General features: G+C 30.2%; 2 long non-coding RNA genes across 2 annotated transcripts; both read left to right on the top strand.

The window, feature by feature from the left end:
- Positions 1–11,837: 11,837 nt before the first annotated feature.
- LOC107470473 (uncharacterized) lies at positions 11,838–13,776 on the top strand. Its single transcript, XR_008004460.1, has 6 exons — positions 11,838–12,269; positions 12,506–12,599; positions 12,821–12,969; positions 13,261–13,324; positions 13,476–13,558; positions 13,704–13,776. It is a non-coding gene; the product is annotated as an uncharacterized LOC107470473 (long non-coding RNA).
- Positions 13,777–15,593: 1,817 nt separating this feature from the next.
- LOC107470475 (uncharacterized) lies at positions 15,594–17,306 on the top strand. Its single transcript, XR_001588434.3, has 4 exons — positions 15,594–15,745; positions 15,874–15,990; positions 16,746–16,803; positions 17,038–17,306. It is a non-coding gene; the product is annotated as an uncharacterized LOC107470475 (long non-coding RNA).
- The last annotated feature ends 1,022 nt before the right edge of the window (positions 17,307–18,328 follow it).

Raw genomic sequence — 18,328 nt, 5'->3', positions numbered from 1 at the left:
TCCGATCTCCCACCCTCTTGACATCAACTACGTCCTTCTTCCATTGCTTATCCACAATTATTCCAACTCCATTCCTATTCTTCACCTTTCCTGTATACCAAAGTTTGAAACCAGAAGAATCCAACTCCCTAGCCTTTGCACCAACCCATTTCGTTTCTTGTAGGCACATAATGTTAATCTTCCTCCTTGTCATGGTGTCCACCACCTCCATGGACTTTCCTGTTAGAGTTCCTATGTTCCATGTCCCAAATCTCAACCTTTTGTCGCTTCGACCTTTACCTTTTCCTTTGTGAACTAGCTTATTTACCCTCGTCCGTTCACGAAAACGCGAGAACCCTTGCTCATTTAACACTACATCCGGGCACCGATGCAGCGGCTCTTGCTTTGACACCGTACTCGAGCCATACGGCGCGTTACTTCCGGGTAACGACCTAGCTTTAGCGTAATAATGTCTTTGATTCATGTCATGGGGGTTCGGCTATATTTTTACGTTGGTTGCCGAAGACCTAACACAACCCTCTTCCTTTAAAAAAATACATAACAATAATAAAGAAGAGTCGCTATTATATATCAATTTAAGGTGAATCTATATTAAATATAAATTCAATCTAATTATTGACAATCTTATTAGTGTTATAATCAAATTGAATCACACAGATTTTATTTTTATATAAATCATATATTCAGCCAAAATCAATATTATATATAAAACTTACAAGTTTAAATGATAATATCAGGTAAGTAATAATAAGTTTGAAGATTAATATCTACCATAAGTAATTTCTAAATAAAAATAATAAGTTTTCAGTTATATATAATTTTTAAAAAATATATATTTATTATTAAAAATTATGTTTTTATTATAACGTAGATTTGAATAATAATATAAATTATGAATAATGTCTAAATAAAAATTATAAGTTTTTAATAATATATAATTTTTAAAAGTTATATATTTATTATTAAAAATTATATAGTTATTATCACGAAGAGTAATAATAAGTTATACAAATAATATCTATTTTGAATAATTTTTAAATAAAAATAATTCCATTTTAAATAGTAAATTTTTTTAAATTACACTCATAAAATATGCACATACTTTGTAATTATATTATATGATATAAATATAAAATAATAAATTTTTTTTAAAAGATAATTTCTCAAAAATAAAGAAAGAGCAAGCAAAAATTTGAACTATATATAAAGACATATTTTAACATGTTATTAGCAAATTATATTTACAATATTATTCTAATTGTGTTATATATATGCTTGGATGCTTAACATGGGTAAGTGAGAATCATCCAGACCACCTCAACGTAACAAAAAAAAAGAGACACAAGAGATGTGAGCATTAATATTATTAATAACTAAACTCTTACATCATCCGTACTTCAATCTTATACCTCAAATATCCCAATAGTTTTATTCTATATACCATGGTTTTTATACTGCTGAAAGTATATTCTAACCAATCTCCGACAACTATGCATCCATCGCTGTACAACTTATTTACATCATCATTTATCGTAGGTCCAACTGTCACAAATTTTTGGCCTCCTACTCTCTTATATCCTTTTCAATCTAATAATCCAAGAGATACAGATGAAAATCTTAAACTGCTAAAGTCTTCACAACATCATCAGTCTGACTTTGGTACAAATAAAAAAGCATCAAAGCATACAAGTGTATATGATAAGAAGTTATTTACAGCCAAGAGAAGAATTGTCTGGAATCCACATTTGTCTGAGAATATAGTTGGTGTGAATATTGTTTCCATTAAAGACAAATTTTCAAACAATAAAAAACTACATTGAGGATGTCACACAAATCTCTAACCGAAGAGCAAAAGGCACTCTTAAAATAGAGTACACCAAGTGAATATTCTATTAGCATACATGTCCTAAATAGCAATAAAGCCAAGCACAATAAACGAAAAATTGAATGACCATCTATAAGTTTGCATATCATAAGAATTTGCATCGATCATCTAAGGTTACATAACTTAGTAATCTCACCAATTTTTTTATTTTGCAGTTAATTCCAGTTTTATTTAAGCGTCTTGCATACATAAATTTGGATGACTTAGATATTAAAATGGCAACCTATGTGTATGCACCAAATAAAAGAAGGTTACATATCTCATTATCTATCTATTAAAGCTTTAAAAAATGGTACAAGATTAATGTGTTTTTTGTTTGTAGTGATGAGGTATTGGCGACAACAAACAAGTTTAGCAGAACTTGTGACAATTTCAAGTTATTAATTCCCAAGAAATGGATGCATGGAGATGTAAGTGCATAATTAAGTTACTATTTCTAGCATAATTTTAATTCTTATTAATAAATTTATTATTATCACATAGGTATGAATTTAGTGACTACTATGCTAACTGTGCAGGAGAAAGGAATAGAATGTCAAACACACTAGTATTTGTCAGTTATGTTTTTGGTACGTCATCTCTTTTTCAGGCATGTTACTATTTTTATTTATTTTATCTTATTGTATAATTATTAATACTGACTTAATCTCTAACTATTAAATTCAGTAATTCATGCTGGAATGTGATATCAAAATTGAAGTTTTGTTGAAATATTATAAAAAAATTCATAAAAAAATTGATGAAGGTCTAGAAAAGGTATATGATCTATTGTATTTTTATTTTTTTAATTGTTTAATGGCTTTTATCTTTATAAACTGAGCTATATTTTTTATTTTTAAAATATTTTATATTTAGTAATATTCTAATACGTGAAATTTTTTTACCTGTCAACGAGAACAACATGCATTGGTATCTAGTTGTTTGTTTCAAATAAAGAAGGAAAGAGATCAACTATTGTAAAACTGGTAAATTAATTTTTTCCATTTTTTTGAATGTTATGATATTTTTTTTAAAAGTTTCAAATATTATCCTTTATTTAATTTTTTTTCCTATATGATTAGGCCAAATATATGGAAGATATGTTCAAGTATGACTCGTTCTATAAATACAACACTTTATTTAAGCTATAGAAACTTGAATTTGAATTTGTGGATATGCTAGAAATAGGAGAACAAACTTCTAGCTCGTAAACAATATCTATATTGTGTTTTTCTCTTTGAAATGTTCATATGCATAAGCTAACTACATCTTATTTAACACAGTAATGACTATGGTGTATGGATGGTAACTTGAATGACAAATTATAAGAAAACATATAGTTATACAATAAATGTAATTTTCTTTTGCTTCAAACAAAAGATAAATAATACCTCATTTACTAGTGTGATAGTTTTGTTGGTAACTTCAAATAATTATTTTTTTTTAGGTTAATGATGCTACAAGGATACGACTTGCATTGGATTTGATTCTAAGGTCCCACAACTTGATGCTACATAATGTCATTGACTCTGCTACCAAGAATTACAATAAGTATAAGTAAGAAGATTCAAATAAAAATTAAAAATCTATAATTGTCACGTAGTCATGTTTAGTTTATGTTTAGAGTTGTTAGTTTAATCTCTTTTACTTAATATTTATATTGCTTGCTTCCTCTAAAAAATTTAAATCTCTACTAGCTATTCATTACCCTTTATTTTTTTCTATTAGTATTGATCATAATTCATAACTCGTGACTTTTTCATGCCAAGGCAAGTGTATATTTTTTTTGAAAATACTAAATCCTTGCCAAATAGCATACACTCGTAGATTACTATACAATCTAAAATCAACCTTACTGGTATTTGCTAAATTAATTAATGACATTTGATAGTCACGGATATTCAACCAAATTTACTATTTATTTTGTTCTTTCTCAAATTCATGCCAAGGCAAGTGTATATTTTCTTGAAAATACTAAATCCTTGCCAAATAGCATACACTCGTAGATTACTATATAATCTAAAATCAACCTTATTGGTATTTGCTAAATTAATTAATGACATTTAATAGTCACGGATATTCAACCAAATTTACTATTCATTTTATTCTTTCTCAAACTTCTAATGCTCCATCATAATTCAAGATCCAATTTAAGTAATATATTCCTTAAAAATTAAACTAAATGTATAACTCTTTTCATGAAAATCAGTACTCCATCTATTTCAGTCTTACACGTGATAATACGGTAATGTTAAACAAAAGCCTCATCCAAAACTCCAAACTAAAATGGATATAGACAAGTAAAAAAAAAAGATATTGTTTCCAGAGCAAAATTATATCCTAGTAGAGAACCACTATTAGTTCTCAATAATATGATGTCATTCTCAAGGAGCAACCACGATTCTCTCAGCAACTTGGTCAAGATCCCTTTGTCTGTTTGAAGTTATTTTTCTACCCCTAAAATACAAAAAAAAAGAAGAAAAAATTAGCATAAAATTAAGCAAAATATCATGATTTTCATGCCAATGTCATTTTAAATAACCACATTTTGAGACACACAATACCAATTTTTCAAATAAAATATATATAAATAAATAAGAGTGTTAAAAGTAGTAACTATTCAATAATTACAACTACTTTAGTTTGCTTAGTGACTCAGTGTATCTTTAAAAGTAGTAGCTATTCAATAATTACTACTACTTTGGTTTACTTGGTGGTTCAGTACAGTGAAAGAAGAATGAGGAGGAAGAGGAGGAGGAAGTGGTGGCATTCGTGAGATTCGATTCTCTTTGAAGACTGAACTTGTAGCACTACTTATACCCTCATACTTGGTGTCGTGCCTATATATCAAGGTACTTTCATAATATTGATTACATTGTATCATTTCTTTTTTCTTTAAGCTTCCTCCTGCATTATTACATTCATTACCTTACTTTTGCTCTCACTCAATTGTTCCTTTTTCTGATTTTGGAGTCATACACTCGCAGATTGTGGATTTTAGTTAGCATTATTTTATATAATTATGTGTTTATTTTAAGTCGTTTAGTCTATATAATAAGGCTTTGCTATTGTTTGTTAACATTTATAAATAGTATTTATGCCCTTAGTTCATTTTGTACCCTCAAGTATTTTTTTATTGATAAATCATGATGGGTCCATATTTGATGATATATTTTGACTTGATTTGAATGGATTTTATCACATAAACTCACACTTATTCACTAAAATAGCATACTTTTGTGTTTGATCCCTAATTTGATCCTAAATGTGAAAACATGCGTTTTTGTGCTTAAATTAGTGATTTTTATTCCACTTTCATGGCATTCTATGTCGTGATATGTTTTGTGAGTGATTTCAGGTCATTTAGGCAAGATTGGCTAGGCAAAAGTGGAAGAAAACATGTACAAGGGAGAACACATGAAAAAAACAAAGAAAAACACACACAGTAAAGTGTGAGTGCGCACAAACATCTGTGCATGTGCACAAGATGGAATTTGTATATGTGCGTGCACACAAGATGGAATTTGTATGTGTGCATGCGCACAAGTACCTGTGCGTACGCATAGGAGCCAATTCAGCAAAGTATACGTACGCACACATCTGTGCGTACACACAAAACTCTGCACGTGGTTTCATTAATGAAACACGTGATACACGATTTCTGAGGGCTTTTGGCCCAATTTTGGAAGGCTAGATACTGAATTGAAGTGCTATATGAAGGGGAAATGAAGACATATGAAGGTATTAGATAGAATTAGGACTTAGAACTTTATTTTTTTACATTTTATAGCATATAGTAGGAGTAGGAGTAGTATAGATTAGGGAGAGCTCTCTTAGGGTTTTTAATTAGGGTTCATTGTAGCATTTTATAGCAAGCTTTGATCTTGAATTTTGCTTCTTTAATTGTAAGTACTCTCAATTTCCTCTTTAATTACATCATCTTTATTTTCAATTTTTCTTTGGTTCAAGTACTTTGTTAATATTTACAATTTTAAGTTTCTTGAAGTTTTGATTGATGCATCTAATGTTTTATGTTTCCTTTATGTTTATTTGGTTGTTTATTGTTGATTTCGCGAATAGTTGGTTATAGTTTTCTATTTTTTCTTGCAATTTTCTATGTTTTACTTTTATGCACACAAGGTGTTTGTGAAAATTTTACTTGGTAATTTTGAGTAGATTTTCACACCTTGGCTTGGAATTTGAGTTTCTAGGCTACTAGAGTCATAATGTCTAACATTTAGTGGTAATTCTTGGGTAGTTAGTTGACTCTTGTTTCTATTGACGCTAGCTTTTTACCAAGTAATTTGGTAAGTTAGCTAGCTAGGACTTATGGATTAAGGTCAATTATGCTTGCTTGACCTACTCCTCGATGTTTGGGGTTGACTAAGCAAGATTGACACATCATAATTATCATAGTTGTGGTTACGGCAATGAGCCTCCTTGGATCCTTATTCCCGAGTCAAGGCTCTTTTATGTATTTATAGCATTTTCACTAAGTTTTGATTTTATCTTCCTTTTACTTGCACTAATTTTTAATTTTGATCATTTCTTAGTTCTTTTATTGCTTGATTCCTTTAATCTTTAATCTTTGATTTCAAAAGCCTTTTTGTCGTTCACAACCAAAAGAGTAATACTTTCAATTGCTATTCCTAAGGAGAACGACACGAGGTTTAATTACTCTCGATTTCTATGTTTTGTATTGAAAAATCTAAACTTTGATGTTTGGTCGATTGTTGGGTTGAGACTATACTTGCAACGCCAATTCTATTTTGAGATAAAATTCCTAGCCCGCTTTAGGGCATCGTCAAATCAGTCAAAAATCTAAGCTTGTCCTTGTTCAAGCAAGATTTAGTGAAGGAGGTAGCATAATGTGAGATTGAACCTGAAACAACAGAATGATAATCAAATAGATACATTAGGTATCCCTTCCATACAACATTTAACAGCGATGTGTTTTCACATCAAGAAAGAGAAGATATATGCATTGTAATATCTCAATAACCATTCTCCCTGGTTTAGATGGAGAAATATACGCCAAGCACTCGAGCAGAGTAAGAAACGAAGTTGTGTGCATGACAAATATAAGACTATACAAGAAACATAAAAGACACTTGTTTGACTCCATCAATCAAACAACACATATATTTAGCTAGTACTTGTACTATTATACTGTTCAAATTTAAATATTTTACAGAGAATTCTCAAAACAAAGTTAAAATGTATAGATGGACATCAAATTTAACCCAATGACAATATAAAGGCTAAAGCCTTCATTGTATAGGCACATAAATCATCTATCTTGCATGCAGTAGCTTTAGATTCTTTATTTTACACATAGTTTAAAGTACAAACTTCAAAAGTAATACTAATCTTATAAAAGTCAATTGCAAGCAAAGACACTTAACATATAGTATTGTCTCAGTCTTAGACTTCATAACTTTAAGTTTGGAATCATAACTGAATTGTAGGGTCATACAAAATCAAATGAATGTCATGACAAGAGTTTTTTTTAGATTAATGTTAAGGTGAAAAATCTCCAGTTGAATAACTAGTGAATAAATTTTACATCTTTGTAGTCACAATGCTTGAAATTTGGTTTTTTAAGAAAAAGATATATAATAAAAATATGTTCATCAACAGTCTACAAGATGAACAAATAAACTCTCTATCACATATTAATCATCTTTGTTAGCGCTACAAAATATATGACAACAAGATCTATTCCATAGATATAAATATACTACTAAATATGTCACTTTGTCTTCAGATTTATGAACTTCATTTGATATTATTGAACAAACTTATGTTGTTCTGAGTATAAAGTGTCGTAGGTACTTGAATCAACATATATAATATCATGTTTCAGCATTAATAAGTAACATGACACTTTATTCCTTTCAATTGGTATAAATAAGTCAATAGTAACTTAAAAAAATTCTTTCAGCATTTAAAAGTAATAAATTAACAATAATTATAGAACAGTTTACTTATCATGTCAATGAAGCCTGTTCATATAATTCAGGCATAAGCATTGAGCCAATGCAGATTACTAATGCTTTGCTAGGTACTTCTCACAAAAAGTCAGCTAGAACCATTACCAATAACTAGGACTGTTTGAAAGCTTAAACACATGTACACAACCTATACTATCAACAACGTGGAAATGATTTTGACCTAAATAAACCCTAATCAAAGACAAAATGAACTTAAGTAAATCATCCAGACTTGACCGCAATTTTCAAAGAGAATAATTTAGAATATTACCAACAAACCAACTAAATTAGTGAGTTACCAAAATGGATATAATTCAAGTATAATGAGAAAATGAGAAATTATTTTGTAATTCAATATCTTGCAGAGGTTGTAGGAAGAAAATGAGAAATTATTTGATAAACTAACAAATTAAAAGTCTTTGTTGAGGAACGTGGATGATGTTGGTAAAGAAATGCAAGTAAACGACGAGAGCGGTGCCGTGAGCTGCAGCGGCGATGGAGTTGAGGATCAAAGGAGCCAGTCAAAATGATCGGCGCAAGCAAAGATGTAGGAGAAAGGCACGACAGTTGCTCAACCTCCTCTGGCTCCTCGATCTCCTCCTCCACCTCAACTTGCTACGATACCCAATTCCTACTCAGAATTGAAATTAGTGACAGATCCACCCTTAATCACAAGGTGAAATTCAATAACAGTTAAGCTATTCGAGAAAACGACATGGAAGAACTGGGTTCTTCTTTTTCTTTGTCCAGATAGAGAGAAGAACGATGGAAAACAACAAGGCGGCTGCTGATGCTTGCTGCTACTGCATGCTGTCCGAGTAGGAGATTAGGGGTGAGGTTGTACTTTATTGGTAGATTGGTATAAAATGATAAAGAACGATTTTTTAGATGTTTCTTCTTTTTGGAATGAATGGGGGGCTAAGAGAAATTAAATTAGGGTTTATGAGAAATGAAGCAATCTTTTAATTTTTAATGTATATGAATAATCAAATGTATTTTAGTTTTGATTTTTAAATTGTTTCAAATTTTAAAAAATAAAATTAAGGTTAATTGAATTTCGACTAAATTAAAAGAATTATGATAGTTTTTGTTAAATATAAAAGAAAGAATATTTAAGTTTTTTGTAACATTAAATAAAAAAATATTTTATATTTTTATTAAAATATAAGAGTAATTTAGTAAAAGTATTGATATTATATATATTTAAAAAAAGAAAAATTAATTACTAACGTAAAAAATATAATCCATGTATCATGTTTTAATTTGTTCACGTTTTTATCGTATTAATACGTATAAATTTATCATCGTATCGAAGCAAACACCTAAAACAAAACACTTGTCTTTTGGATCAAATAATTGAATAACTTAGTGGCGCTAAGGTGACATGCCAACAACTTCATTCATGACAAGATATCACAGAAACTTTATCTTTTTTAATTATCACAAAAATGAAGGGTTAATGAAAAATATAATGATGATGACCCTTGGAAACACATATTAACTTATTAAGCCATAAAGCAGGAGTTAATATAGACCATTATTGGTTTATTGCTGTTTACGTAATATAAAGAGAATTCGCACCACTTCGTTATGGATTAATGTTTGTTAGAAATTTGTCCGATTGAGTGTACAGTTATAACTTTATTCCACTTATACGAATAAGACATGGTTTTGTGGGGATGAAGCAGGTCGAAGACTGTGACTCGTCATCGTAAAATTATTGTGGAGTTGGCACATTAGTGCAAATCCTAAGTAGTCTTTCCATTTATGAAAGGACAAATAAGGAAATAACTTAACTATATGAGACGGGGGAAAATAATAAAGTTATGGAGCTGATCAAAGTGTTATTAAAAGTTAGATGCATGATCAAATGATTTATTTCATTTCATATTTATGTTATAATTTTTCTTATTATTACTACCTCTATTTTATATTAAATGTTTCTTTTTATTTTTTATTTTTATTGCAAATTAAATATTGTTTTTTAATTTCAAAAAGTCATTAATTAACTTTTACCTATTATATTTTCTATCTAATATAGAATGAGAAACTTAGAAGAATAAAGAATTAATAGATCACTCGAGAGAGAGAAAATAATAGTGAGGAGTAATTTTATCTTTCTCTTTTAATTGCTTATGTTTTCAATAAAATTTAATGATTATGATAATAACTATTGTAAAATTAAAAAGAGACACTTAATATAAAACAAAAGAAGTATAATGAATAGCTCGTAACATTCTAAGATGAATTGAGAAGTTTTTTTTTATATATGGTTAATTTTATTGACCATTACCTTTAAATTAGTGACATTCAGAACCCTAATAGGTTATATCAATGTCTAATTACGATAATGTTAAGAAAATAATTTAAAATTATCTTATTTAATTTAATATTTATAATTTTATATATATAAAACTTATAATTATATGTTTATTTTTTTTAATTATTCATTTATTTCAGTAATAATTAAAAATACAAAATAAAAAAATGCAAAACATTAAATATAATAAATAAATAATTTTAAATATTATATATATAAAATTATAAATATTAAATTAAATAAAATAATTTTAAATTATTATCTCGATAGCATTATTCTTATGGAAATACTTCAGTGTCCTTTAATTTACGTTTAATGATTAAATCTTTAGGGTGTGAAGTTATTATCAACAATTATTACAAGGACTAAAATGAGAATGGTGTAAGTGTGAAAATTAAACTCCATAGTCCATAAAATATATATGGAGCAATGCTAGGGGCCAACAATTTTTGTGATTGTTAGCCATCAACTAGCCATTAATGATGATTTGATGGTGTGAGATTGGTGTGAGATTTCATCCAATTGCTCACCTTCCTCTGCTGGTTACATGCTGGCCAAAATTCAACAAAACTGCTGGTCCTCTAGACTTTTCTATATATATGATTTCAAATTTCTACATTGAAATTGCAACAACTATGTATAACAACCCAATATATACTTTGACGCGTGTTTCTCCAAATAAACTTTTCCTAATGTCAGCAGCAGTAGTGCCCATCATTTAGATTTCGCCATACACCTTTTTTAAGAGATCTGAGATAAGATGTCACTCACGACAATGATTTTACGATGCTACAATTATTCTTTACGAGATTTTTACATAATGTAAGGAAACATAAATATATAACATAACATAGTTTTAATTTGTGTCCGCGTGTTCGTTTCTATGTTACAAACTATAATATCATATGAAAATCTCATATTGACATGTTATAGTCATTTATACTGTTTTTTCTTATTAATTTAATCTTTTGAAACAAGTGATTTTATGATATGATCAAAGTTTTATATTTAAAAAATTTAAAATTTTATCTTTAAAAAAATGCATATATAAAAATTAAACAAATCTCAAAAATGACTCTTATTTAAAAAAAATATTATAAATATAATTATTTATACTATCTTCTTTTATCAATTTAAACTTTTTAAATAGGTAATTTGACGAAACAAATAAGTTTAATGTTCTTAGTTACTTCAAGGAAGTAAAACTTCATGATATCTATAATAGTGCAGCTTTCAAATTGGATATTAAACATTATAAATAAATAAACGATGGATTTAGTTACACCCAAAATATGTCTTCTACTTAATCCTTATACTTAAGAAGAGGGTATGCACTACTAGAAAACTAGTTATTACAGACGGATATTTTCGACGGATTTTATCCCACTGAAATACAGAAGGAATTTCAGAGGGATTTTTTGTCGGAAAACAAAAAAATGGATTAGCATAAATTACAGACGGAAAATAGAATCCGTCGGAAAAATTAATTTTTTTCCGTGAGAAATGGTTACAGACGGAAAATCCGTCTGTAATTAAATAGACAAAACGATGCGTTTTATTAAATTATTACAGACAGAAAATCCGTCTGTAATTTAAATATTCCGTCGGTAAATATTGAGATAACACTAATCTTATCTCTATCCACTCGATCCATTTACACTCCACCCATATCAAATCCTCTCTCCGTCACCGAGTTGCTTCTTCTCTCCGTCGCACCAATTTCTTCTGCCGCTGGCGTCACAGATCCCTCTCCATCGTCCCTTGCGTCGTACGGGCTCCCTCCGCCACCGCATCCAACCCTAACCCCAGAGCTTCATCGCGCCTCCAACCCTAATCCCAGAACTTCGTCGTGCTTCCAACCCCTGCTTCGCCGCTCCCTCCATCGACGCTCCCTTCGTCTCAAAGCCTCCGTCGTGCTCACTCTATCGTAAGCCTTCAAACGTTGCTCCTTCCTCCATGACTGAAACCCGTAATGCTCTGCTTTTTCTCCTGCATCGTGGCTTCACCTTCCTCCAAACAAAATTGAAAAACCCTAACCTGGAGGCCTTCCACTGCAAACCTACCGATCCCTAATTCCGTCTCATCATCAGAGGTAAAATAAAATCCCTTTCGCCCATTTCAACCCTTCTCCACCCCCAACAGTCTCTATATCCTCTCTCTAATTCAATTGTACAATTTTATTTTCCTCTTTATTCTCTCCCTTTCGATGTTCTGTTTTTATTCTGCTGAGAATTGAAATTGCTGGCTGAATTAGCTTAATTTTAGGTCTTCTAATCACCTTTCAGTTTTATTGTTGTTCCTTATTTTTCGATTATTTTATTGCCGCAGATTGAAAATGAGTAGGCGTGGGAGCAGAATAGTCTACGTTGGGAACCTCCCTGGTGATATTCGTGAAAGAGAAGTAGAAGATTTGTTTTCAAAGGTACTTTGCTATTTTCATTCGTGAAAGAGTTTGATTTTTCATTTGCTTAATACTTACCAATAGAAACTACTTTACACCTTGTGCTGCCTTTGCTGATTTTTCATGTCCTTGTTCATTTTAATTTTGGCAAGTTGTTTAAATTTGAGCTCTTGTGGTTTTAGGAATGTTAAAAGCTTTGATGCAAAATTTGGCATATAAAGTTGTTAAATTGCTTGCTGCAGAAAATTCAGCAGATTGGCGCCAACTTGTATGAAATTTTGGGAAAAATATGTACGGTAATTTTTAATGAAATAAGTTGAATAATGAATCTGATGATGATTTGCAGAACTGCATCACACTAACAAAGGAGAATGTCAAAGGCATAATCATGGTAACTTTTACTTTCTATTTGGAATTCATTTTCATTCAAACATATATCAGCTTTTTCTAGTTCACTATTATCCGTTCTCTTCAAACAATTGTTCATGTTTGACCTAATAACTAATAACGGAAATTAATAACTAATAATATTTAACTGCCATATTTTCATATTAAGAAAGGTCTTTATTTTAAATAAATTATATTAATCATATAAAACTATCCTCTTTATCTTTTGAAAACCTTAACAGTAGAATAGTAAAAATGGATTCATTCTTAATCTTACAAGCCACCTTTTTTGCAGTGCATTTATGATTGGAGGTAGGAAACTAATAACCAATGCACATTGTGTGGAACATGATACACAGGTAATTTCCTTAAGGGTCCTATTTTCTCCAGGATGTAGATCCTACAATATAAATTTTATTAATAAATTATATTATGTTCATAGATCTTAGAATTAGTTGCCGAAAGGTTATAAATAGCTGCCAACTTTTTCATTGTTGTGGTTTATTGCAGGTTAAAGTTAAGAGAAGAGGGAAATAATTGAATCTTATTATACATAGCATCAAGAACTGTACCATTAAATATTTTCTGATTAGGTAAGGTAGCTACATTAGTATTTTATGAGGCGAGAGATTGATTATCTTCATCATTTTTTAATCTTTTGTTCAAAATTTTAAAAGAATGTCAAAACAAAATTCTTTATATAACTTCTATGACTTCTGTATCTGGATGTCTATGCAGCCTGATAGAATGTTGCCTTATAGCATGGCCTATAATCATGATGAGGATGATGATGAAGAAGAGGGGGTCACAAAAGATGATGAGGAACACAATTTTCTGCATGATGAAAAGAGAAAACAAGAACTTGACAAGTCAATGCAAAAACCTAATATTTTGGTAGCTTTCTTACAGGTTTATGCTAAAGGAATTGCAATGTGAATATTGAATTGAACTCGAACTTGGACTTATCGTTATCCATTTTGAATGACGTTGCTTGTTGCGTGTTGATGGTAATGTTGCTAATGAGAATCAGAGGGATTCTGTGTGTGCTTTTAATGTGAATTTACTATTGTGTTAAGTGTTTCTAACACTTTAAGGATTACAAAAAAGTTTTCTTTCTGCTTAGTTTTTAGCTTAGTGTGGAAATCAGATACTTTCGAAATAAGGGTCTGCTTGGTTGAGTAGGAGAAAAAGGGGAAGTATAGGATGCTGTGATTACATTTCAATTTTTCCTTCTCCGATCTTTGATATGATATATCAAGAAAGTGTAAAGGGATTCTTATTCTGAAATTTATGACGACCGGATTTTTACTAACTCTTCTATGCAGCCACAATGGCTTTGATTGAAAACGTGATTTGGACTTCTGTAAGCAATAGGAGATGGTTCATATTCATTAAATATTAATTTATTTCTATGGAATTTTATTAAATGTTACTAATGGTATCCTTCAGGTAAAAGACGACCATGGCGAGCATTTTTGTGTTTTTGAGTGCTAGTAGTAATTATGAAAGCCCAGGCCCATGAATAGCCATAATCAAATCCTTGCATAGCTTCTGGTAATCTTGTATGCAGTTTACATGGTAAATTTCCCTTGCTGCTCTTCCCTCTGTTACTATATTAGTAAGCAAAGATAAGATGCAAAATTAAAGCTTCTATTATTGGCTGCAGGTGAGGAAAGGGCATTCAAAAATTTCCCAGCATTAGTTTATGCCTAACCCTTCTTTTTCCCTTCATTCTTTCGAATCTTGTTATTGACAGCCTTCAGAACTGTAAGGATACACATGCAACGTGCCAAAGATCTGAATATCGGAGTTACTTGAACAGGGGAACCAAACTCCACTCTTGATGAGGCAGAAACAGCGCTATCAGTATTTATTTGTTCTTCTAAATTCAGCAGCATATCTACTACGGAAATATGTATATCTTATGAGCATTTTGGTTCATTAAAATGATAAGGGTATTAATACATGAAGGAGAAAAAGTAATATACTTTAGAAAAATGATAGAATTTTCATTCTTAATAATGAATTATGTTACCTTGATCCAGGGTTGAAGTAACTAGAACACCTCTTTCAGCCTATAATGCCACAGAAATTCTGAAACCTAATGGTATATTCTGAATCCATTCTTGTGTTTTTGATGTTTCCTTCCACTTCAATAAGCACTATATAGAGGAAGAATTATAGAAAAATTTTATCTTGAGATTATGTTTAGGTGATGAACGTAATTCCAGGGAGAGGTGAGAAAGTATTTAAAAAATTGGAATAGTTTCTCTAGTTAAAGAAACAAAGAGAAGAAACAAAGAGAATTTTGAAGGAGGAGTGGTAGCAAATATGGTAAGAAGGGGACAATTGAAGTGATGATCAGATCAATTAAGGATAAAACATACGTCACAATAAAAAGCTTTTTCTGGTCTATGTCTCTGAATTTATTGACTAATTGCAATGTTAATGATAAGCATTCTCATTTATACTTTAGCTTTCATATTTTTCCTTTCCATTGGTTGGACCACATAATATAAATGCTTATTGTTCTTGAGAAGAACATACAGTGGGGTGCATCAGAGCCTTGGTTTATTTGTTTTATTGTTTGGGTATATTGTGTTGTCCATCTTGGTTGAAGTAAATTTTCAAAACAAATTCTGTGAAACTTCTTTCATGGCAGTATATGCTTGTAAGTTCTCGATTAAAATATGATAGGCTGTAGCAAGTGAAGGCAGAACAGATGATGCCAAATGAAGGGGTGATGCATTTGCTCGAGCATTTTCTACTCACTTGGCACGGTAATACTGACATTCCTATTATGTTTTGATGGTTTGGTACCATTATTGAAAATTTGGCATCTATTTGCTTATTCTGTACTTGGCTTTTGTTTTCTTCTCTTCAATAAACTAACACACCAATTCAATAGGTTGATGGAGGAGCCTGCTGCATATGGGAAATTAGGCCTAGCCAATTTATTGGAAATGAGGGAAGAGTGCTTGAGAGAGTTCCAGTTTGTTGATGCCTATGGAAGTATAAAACAGAGGTAACTATTCTTTCTTTCTTCATATACCTTGTTTTTTTTTCTTATGAACTTTATATTTTTATTATTTATGTCATTTACTAAGCAGGATGTTCATCTATGTGTTTTTGCTCTCATCTTCTCAAAACTCATGCTAATTCTTTGCATCACCATTTTCATTCCCTTGTTAATACACCAATGCAATGTTTATTATCTTTTCACTGCTAGAAGTTTTTTTTATAAAAATAATACTCTAACACTCTCTCTCTCTCTTACTTTCTTCTTTTCCATCTCCAATCACAATCTCTTATTCTTTCTTTCCATCTGTAGGAGTTCAATCAAGCTTTCTCAACTTTTACTGACACTGAAACACAACTTTTACTGACACTAACAATTAGTGAAGCTTAAGTTGAATTAAGAAGTCTTCGTTGTCATTAAGTTCTCTATGTGCTAGTCTTATCCACATTTTTGCTTATTCTAGTAGAGGGTTTGCCTTAAAATTTGCTAGTCTTAATTAATCCACTTTTTAATTATTTTATTTTTGTTCTGATCTCTGTTTTTCTCTGTTTTGATTCTTTGGCATAAATTGTTCTAGAGGTACCTTTATGAGTGAAGCAAAATTTATCATGTGTACATTTAATATAGAGAAGTGAAGTTGGCAGTGATAATGGGGCATTAAAGTATACAACCACTATTTGATAATGGTTCAATTGAGAGTTTTTGTTTAGCTCTTCGTATATTTTGGTATTAAAGTATATGATTGTACTTTGTTATGGCAGGTATACTTTATTTTGGATAATGCTACTACTTAGTAAGCTTGCATTCAGCTACTATGAGGTATTATGTCTTCAAATTTTACTACAGTTCCTCCTTTACCCTCCTTTAAGAAGCTCATGGTTATTGCTTTCTAAGAAGAGATGTGATTCTCTATTTACTGATTCTTTTATAGAAAATTGTTCATGTAAAAAGAGACTACTTCTGGAGTGCAAAATGCTTTAAATAATATGTTTTATTTTTATTCAAGCATTCCAATTCACTCCAATTCCAATTTGGGTTTTGATTCTATTTCAGTCAGGAGATATCAAGATTAACTTTCAATGTGAAGCTTGATGCTGCTGATGCAATTTAGTTATCTATTAATATGTTAGATTATTCTATCTTTAAGTGCTAAGTGTAATTTGTGACATTCATGTAACATTAGGATGGTCATTTTATTTTTTTTAGGTATCTTTTTATTAAGACGGTGAGATATTGGCCAATGATGTTGAAAAATAACATCCAATTTTATTGGTATCATGTAATGAATATTATGTTTATTTATGTGATTTTTGGCTTTCTTTTTTCAATTTACAGTGTTTGATGGAGTAAATTTAGAAAACAAACATAAAGTATTTATTTTGCAATGGAAAAATAAAAAAATTCTATTTTACCTTACTGACGGATTTATAGATGGATTTTCTGTCTGTAATCAGAGTGAGATGATTTTCCAAAGTTCAAATTACAGACGAAAAATCTGTCGGAAAATCTGTCTGTAATTACAGACGGAAAATCCGTCTGAAAATCCGTCTATAATTACAGATGGAAAATCCGTCGAAAAATCCGTCTGTAATTACAGACGGAAAATTCGTCTGAAAATCCGTCTGTAATTACAAACGGAAAATTCGTCGGAAAGTTCGTCGCTTGTGGGAAATGGATGGAGAATTTACAGAGGGAAAATCCGTCGGTAACTGGTAAAAATTCGTCGGTAAGTTTCCGACGGAAAAAAAAATCCGTCGGTAAATAATTTCCGACGAGGCTTTTACAGAAAGACAAAATCCGTCAGTAATTTCGTCGGTAACCAAAAATCCGTCTATAATAAAGACTAAATCTGTCTGTAAATATGTCTATATTAATCAATTTTCTAATTGTGATGTTAGAAGATTAATAAATTTTATAATTTATAGAATAAAAATGTCGATCGTAAACTTTCTCTATACTTAATCCTAAGACCTCAGTTATTTTATCATGGCAGCTTTTTATAAATACAATTCACCGTTAGCTCAGAACAAACAAACAAAAATTATCGCAACCTTGTATTTCGATCTTACAACTTCATATTCTAGTAGTAGTACTATGAAAAAGATTATCACGTTTGAAACAATATCCATATAGAAAAAGAAAAAGTTAAGCACCTCCAAATTAAAATATGATGACCACTCAAATAAAAACATTTATTTCATTTTTTTATATTGTATTTTAATTGATTTTTTATAATTTATTTGGTATTTCTCATCATATATTATTAAATTTTTTAAAAGATTTTTTTTCAAAAACAGTAAAAAAACATTTAATTTGGACTAAACTAAAAAAATAACAGATTAAT

This window comes from Arachis duranensis, chromosome 10 (genome assembly GCF_000817695.3).
Source record: "Arachis duranensis cultivar V14167 chromosome 10, aradu.V14167.gnm2.J7QH, whole genome shotgun sequence".
Lineage (NCBI taxonomy): Eukaryota > Viridiplantae > Streptophyta > Magnoliopsida > Fabales > Fabaceae > Arachis > Arachis duranensis.
This window is presented reverse-complemented; position numbering and strand designations above follow the sequence as displayed.